The sequence below is a fragment of the Amblyomma americanum genome, chromosome 5 (genome assembly GCF_052857255.1).
Source record: "Amblyomma americanum isolate KBUSLIRL-KWMA chromosome 5, ASM5285725v1, whole genome shotgun sequence".
NCBI lineage: Eukaryota > Metazoa > Arthropoda > Arachnida > Ixodida > Ixodidae > Amblyomma > Amblyomma americanum.
Window position 1 is genome coordinate 133698746 of NC_135501.1, and position 6316 is coordinate 133705061.

Below are 6316 nucleotides of genomic sequence, written 5' to 3' on the forward strand. Positions count from 1 at the left end.
GTATATTTCACAAGGAAGTATTAAGACCAACACATTGAGCCAGCAGAATGCACGCACCGGTTTGCCCATCAAGAAGCAAACCGCTTCTCTCAGAGGAAAACCAGATACGCGTGTTCTTTCTACACGTATTTCAACTTGCAATTTCGCTTTCTAGATTTCCACGAACATAACAGAAAGCTGGCACTCGAAGACGATAAAAAACAGACCACAAGTCTGTAAAGATGCCTTGAACTTTTTCTTTCGACTTGCAGAGAGTGCTTGACCAATCAGCTCGCGGTCACATTTCAAAAGCAGCAACTTCACTACTTAGGAAGACAGCACCCTCTCCAGCTATATTTCCGGAAACCATTGCCGTAGTCGCGCCAAATGCCACGTGTGGACGTTTCTTCCTCCCCACGTGCCTACAGACCAACCACATAAACTGGCTGGAGGACGTCAAACCTGTTTGCTGAGGGCTTCGAGCAAGATAGTCCAGCTTGAATTGCAAGGATGTTGACATTCGTATAGCTCTCTCTATACCTCGCGAGCAGCCCCTTCGAAAGAGCCGCAGGTGAGTTGTATGAGTGCGCTTCCAGCTGAGGACTTAGGGAAAATTCGCTTTTCACAACCGATACACGCAATTTCTCTACGGCTATAAGGTCCTTCTGGGATTGAACAGAATCGAGTGTAGTGGCAACAACAGATGCAACGTATAGCTGTTTGTTTGTTTCATTTTGCATCAGTAAAACCTGGAAAAGCATTTTGATGGCATTACCTGAGAAGTGGCGTCAGGGTGGTAATCCTGAAAATTATTAAGGTCACAAGATAAAAAAGCAACAAAGGAACTTTATAATCAAGAAAAAATTTTGTTTAGAGGAAGCACTGTTGCAGTACCGAGAGTTTCTACGGGAGATTCTTTCCCCCTGTTTGCTTCATGAGCAAGCACATACAACTTTAGCTAAACTTCTTTGAGTGTAAAAAATAAAAAAATCAACACAATGTAGCGAGACAAGGAAAGCAGGAAAATGCTAAAATCCGTTTTTGCTAGCGCTGTTTTGCGTATGCTTGGATTTCTAGCGTTTTCTTCAAGTTGACAAAAGTTGACAAATATTAAGCGACCAGCCGCTCAATTTCAACCTACGCTAGGATTTTCCCGATGCGTTTTCCGATTTGAAAATCCATGAAGTGGCTTCAAATGGACCACGACCTCTCTTTCCTCGTAATTTTCGTTCCTGTTCTTTCAGACAATTTCAGCAAGAAAATTTTGTTTTCTTGTAATTTGCATGACATTTTTGCTGCTTCACAGCAAGCAACACACGAGGCTTGAATTAATATCCGTCATACACACTGCGTCTCCACCGGAGTGGTTCAGTGAGCATGGCCCTGGCTCTAAACACTGTACGGTCACCGGTGACGCGGTATATACTCTTTAGAGGGACACGAAACGCAAAAGAGCCCTCAGAGTGAGATTTTGATGCACATTTGGCGACTAGAGGTGGTTGAAACTAATCCTCACTCGCTTTCTGTATCACTCATCTCTTAATTAGTCAAGTTGCCTACAGAATGTCGGTATTAGTCGTTTTGATAATGCGCGCTAAACGTTTTCTGTCGTCTCATAGGACTGGTGGATTTACTGAGATCTTGTTCTATGTGCTATTAAAATCTTACATTTACTCCTTCTGGAGATTTTACAGACGTGCGTAGTGTTTCAAGTTTTGTTTGGCCGCAGCAGAAACATCCGATTTAAGCTTCCAACATTGAGCTTAACTTCTTTCTCTGGTCTTGCTATGGGATGCTTTGAACACTTTATATCCATGAAGCGAGACGAAAAGATCGCGGAACTGTTGCTTTTGAAGTTTACGGATAGCCACATCCTGTTTGTGTTTGTGTTGGGTGTTTGTGTGGCGCATTAGAAGTAGAAGCCGCCTTCACAAATTCTTGGAATACGCACATTTCACGTTACCTGACCTTTCCTGCTAACCCTTGATAATGTAGGCGCTTCCGTAGTGGTTCTCTCGTTGCGGACAGCGCGAGATGTTCTCAAAGTGAGTGTTGTCGGGCAAGTTGGCTTTGCATGATATAAAAGAAGTGGGCGCAAAACTTGGACAAGGACCGAGAAGAAACACAAATGACGACTGACAAGCGCTTGTTATTTGTCATTTGTGTTTCTTCTCGGCCCTTGTCCAAGTTTTGCACCCACTCCTTTTATATTCTCAAAGAATGCGCAAACGCACATAAACAAACTGGAACGTTTCGGTTCCAATTTGCTGCATAGTAATGCCTTTCTCAAACGTATAAAGTCCCCAAGAAAGCCGTTTTGAATAGCGCTTTCAAACTTGTCTTTTGACGTGTTCGAGAAGTTGTGCCTCTTAGAGACCGGAAAAAATCATGCCGAGGTATAACCAGCACGGCGAAGGTCGTCAGAAAATTTGTTTCCGCTGAATGAGCTCGAGAAGAAAGATGGAAGTGGACATAACCGGTTATTATTGGAACGCCTCCGTGCCAGGAGCTGCGTGAGGACTTTGCAAGTCAGGTTTTACCCGGGAGTGCGGCCATAGGTCAATCAGTAGATCCGAGCGACGTGTCTCCACGTGTGACCCAAAGTATTTGCCCCTCATTCCCACAGTGACCCCGTCAGCTTCACGCCGTCAATCAGACGCTGACGAAACTTCAGTTGTCATAGTGGGAACGAGGTGCGAAAACTTTGGTTACATGAAGGAGGCACGTGGTTTACTTACATGCTTCTAATCAACTTCTGCAGCATTTCACCGCTACGCCCGAGCTTGATATTATAACCTTACGTTTTGTTAAGCTAGGCGCAGTTCATGCCAAAGTGACACTCGGCAGAAAAACAAACCAGATATCCTGTAATGCTTCATCTTCTTCATTTCAGCCAGATATGAAGGGAGAGTACTTCGCCCTGTGTTTTCTCCTGCTTCTCTCCCTGGGTCCTGCGGTTTCCGGTAAGTTTATCTTTCCAGAAATGTCTTCTTTAGGTCGGCAGCCAGCAACCCAGTATATCCGCTGAGCTGTTTATAATGTTCGGACGTCATATAGTACTTTTTATGCAAAAAAATAATCACATAACTATGTCACAGTCCCAAACGTGGCATCAAAAGCAGTGCTAATCCTCGTGTTCCCTTCTGTGCCATCCGGTCGTGGCTGCCTAATCAAACTTCGGCATGCCATGACGCATCATGTCTAACTGAGTAGTAAAAAGTCTGAGTTCATTCAACATTCTGCGAATATCTTTTTGAATCTTTCACGTGTCCATAAAAATTTTGATTTCGGCTGATAAGTGCGCATAACATTCACCGAATTATGCTTGTCCTGGGCGACCGCAAAAAACATGCAGTTACATTGACAGTAAAATGTTCAGAAACAGGCCTTATTCATTATGTGCACTGTAGAGCTATTTCGAAGAAGCCAAAGCTTTTTTTCCTTTCCCAATTTGTTCTTAAGGAGGAGAAATTGCTTGAAACAAACATTTTACTCAACACGACGTGGAAGGCAAGATTGAGCAAGCAAAAGAATTCAAACTCAGATAAAAAAGAGTTGTTCCCAGTGTTATGGAACCAATCAAGAATGTTAAGAGTCTCTTGACAGAATGAGTGCGCATTCACTGCGCACCAAGAAGCACGTAATAGGCAAGATTGTGCTGCCAAATCTACTGCCTTATCGCAAAAAAAGAAATGTATGCTCTGAAGCAGTGCCGAAACTCTTCTGCATAATTCATAATCAGTAGTGGGTTCACGTAAAGTTATGCAGAAACCACATTAGGCGGCCGTTGCTGGCTTTGTTACGCTATTGCACTTAATTAGCCCAGTTGGTTGCTGGATCGAGACTTATCAACTAATAAAAAAAGCCATAGAAAGTACAGATGCGACAAGACGCACGCTAGCCTTACCAACATCTTTTTATAGGGCGGGAATATTTATATGCCAATTCTTTCATCTATCCTTAAGCTGCTGCCGAAAGTATTGTCGCGCGCAAAAATCTCCAAGTCTTTCTCACTGTACCTTTACTTTATTATCAGCATCTGCTGGATGAAATCCGCCGCTACAGCTCAAATCCCTCTTCTTCTTATGACCAGTAGCCCTGGTCGGCGCCAGCCGTGGCTATTTTATCTCGGAGAATTTCGCAATGACCCCTTCCGCACCTGCGTTTTGCCGGCTTTCCGCACGTTTTCTCTTCCTTAATGCGCACTCATTCAGCCTTAGAGAAACCAGTTCTCTTTATTAATATTTCTGTTGAAGCAGTTTTCGATTTCTGCATTTCAGCACTGATATCATAACCTTCTTTTAGTTCCTTATCATACTTTTTTTCTCTTAATGAGACCAATTGATTTTCCTTTATCGCCCTTAGGCACACAGTCCTTTCTCTCAGCTCAAGCACTTTACCTGGACTCGTTGCTTATCTAACCGCGTGTGAATGGGGCACAGCGCTCATGTAATTATCGTTTAGTGACATGTTTTCAGGCGTTTACACGAGTAGATAAAAATATAGAATAATATATTGAATAGCTTTGCCTCGGCGTAAGCCATGCCGAGTGTTTGCTGCCAAGAATAACATATAAAGTTTCTATCTTTCTTTTTTTCAGCGGAGCCCGCATGCCCACAACTGAGATGCGCTCCCCCCAGCACTAACGTTGCTTGCTTCATTGGGGTTCGGAGGTGTCAGTGCAGATGCGGTAAGGGTTGCGACGTTCCTGAATATCATGAATGCGGTTGGAAGTCTCTCGCTCTGTAAATTGCATATCGCGCAACTCGCACTTGTCAAGGCTCCTGATGTGCGCTGCAATCTGCATCCTTAAACAATACAGCCTCTAACATAATGTCTAGTAAAGGACTTGAGGTGGAACAAATTGAAAAATCATGATTTTAGAAACTATTGAAACATTACTCCATGGTGCAGTAGATTGTGAAAGAGAAAACGAGACTCAACCGACATCTGGGCACGCCATTGCACAGTGCGAGCGGAATAGCAGCATAGATTTGAAAATCGGCACCGTGATATTAAGACTCCATTACTCACGAAACATTCGACTCATTTCAATCACCAAGCACGGAACTGTTGCTAGACTGAAGGGAAAGGTAGGAGAGCCAGGCCATACTGGTAAAGAATGACGCCGTTCCTAAGAAGGCATGCCGCGCATATATTGCACAACTTTCATTTGAGCGTTGGAATGTTTGATCTTCTCTTTTTAATTTGCTTTTTTATTCCAGTGGCCGATCGGGACCCCTGCGTGTCCTTGTTGCACCGCTCATGCCCCCGAGGTCAATCCCTCAGCTGCAACAGGAATGGCTACGAATGCCGGTGCCGATGCGGTGCGCACTTTTTATTCTCATATAGCAAAAGCTAATTAGAGAATTACTACTCCAGTACTTAATGTCTCAAAGACCACTGATTTTAAAAGCTTGGTATTGGGATCATATAGGGAACATTACTGTGTAGTCAAATTGCTCACGCCTTCAGATATCCTTACAACGTATGCGTAATACTTGGTTTTTTGGGGAAAGTAAATAGCGCAGTATCTGTCTCATATATCGTTGGACACTTGAACCACGCCGTAAGGGAATGAAGGGAATGAATAAAGGAGGGAGTGAAAGAAGAAAGGAAGAAGAGGTGCCGTAGTGGAGGGCTCCGGAATAATTTCGACCACCTGGGGATCTTTAACGTGCACTGACATCGCACAGCACATTACAACGTATGCATCATCCTCATTTTGGAGCTAGAATTCTGGCATCTCCGTACAGGAATATTGGTGCACTGAGCCTCACAAATATCGCGTGATGCGGGGTCTCCCAAGAGAGTTTCATGCACTTTTATTATTTAAGGATGACAATTTACTGCTCATTTTGCGTTTCATTTGATGTTCATGGTCGCATGGCATATGTTGCTGTCGGACAATCCCAACATTTTCGCATTCACCATGTGACGCGGCGCTTATTTTTTTTGACAGTTCGAAAGTGACCGACGGCCATTTCCAGTGGATTCGCCAATGTCTGCCCTTCATCATTTTTGCTGAGTGGCGGCTGTCGTCATCGTTACAAGTCGGTGCGTGTCAGGATAAATAAATAAAGAGCGAGCTGTCAAGCATTCCGTCTCTCTTCCTCTTTGTTCGCTATCATGTGCAACTTATGAGGTGTGCACATAACTTCACCCTCTACCCTCCCTTACTTCATTTATTCCTTTCCTAACGAAGCGTACAAGGTGTCCGCATTGAGTGAAAATTTTGATGGTTACTAGTGCGCTTCTCTCAAGGTCGCGACTAACGCCGTAATAAAAACAAAGGAGTTATTGACAGAACTGTTATACTTTATTCTTTATGAACAAA

The 6316-nt window shown here is 43.7% G+C and overlaps 1 long non-coding RNA gene across 2 annotated transcripts; it reads left to right on the forward strand.

The window, feature by feature from the left end:
- The first annotated feature begins 396 nt into the window (after nucleotides 1-396).
- LOC144132690 (uncharacterized) lies at nucleotides 397-6078 on the forward strand. 2 transcript variants are annotated; one of them, XR_013314895.1, is made up of 5 exons: nucleotides 397-550; nucleotides 2873-2942; nucleotides 4580-4669; nucleotides 5205-5306; nucleotides 5942-6078. It is a non-coding gene; the product is annotated as an uncharacterized LOC144132690 (long non-coding RNA). The 2 variants fall into 2 exon arrangements; XR_013314896.1 differs by having other exon boundaries at nucleotides 413-550; nucleotides 2877-2942.
- Nucleotides 6079-6316: the final 238 nt, after the last annotated feature.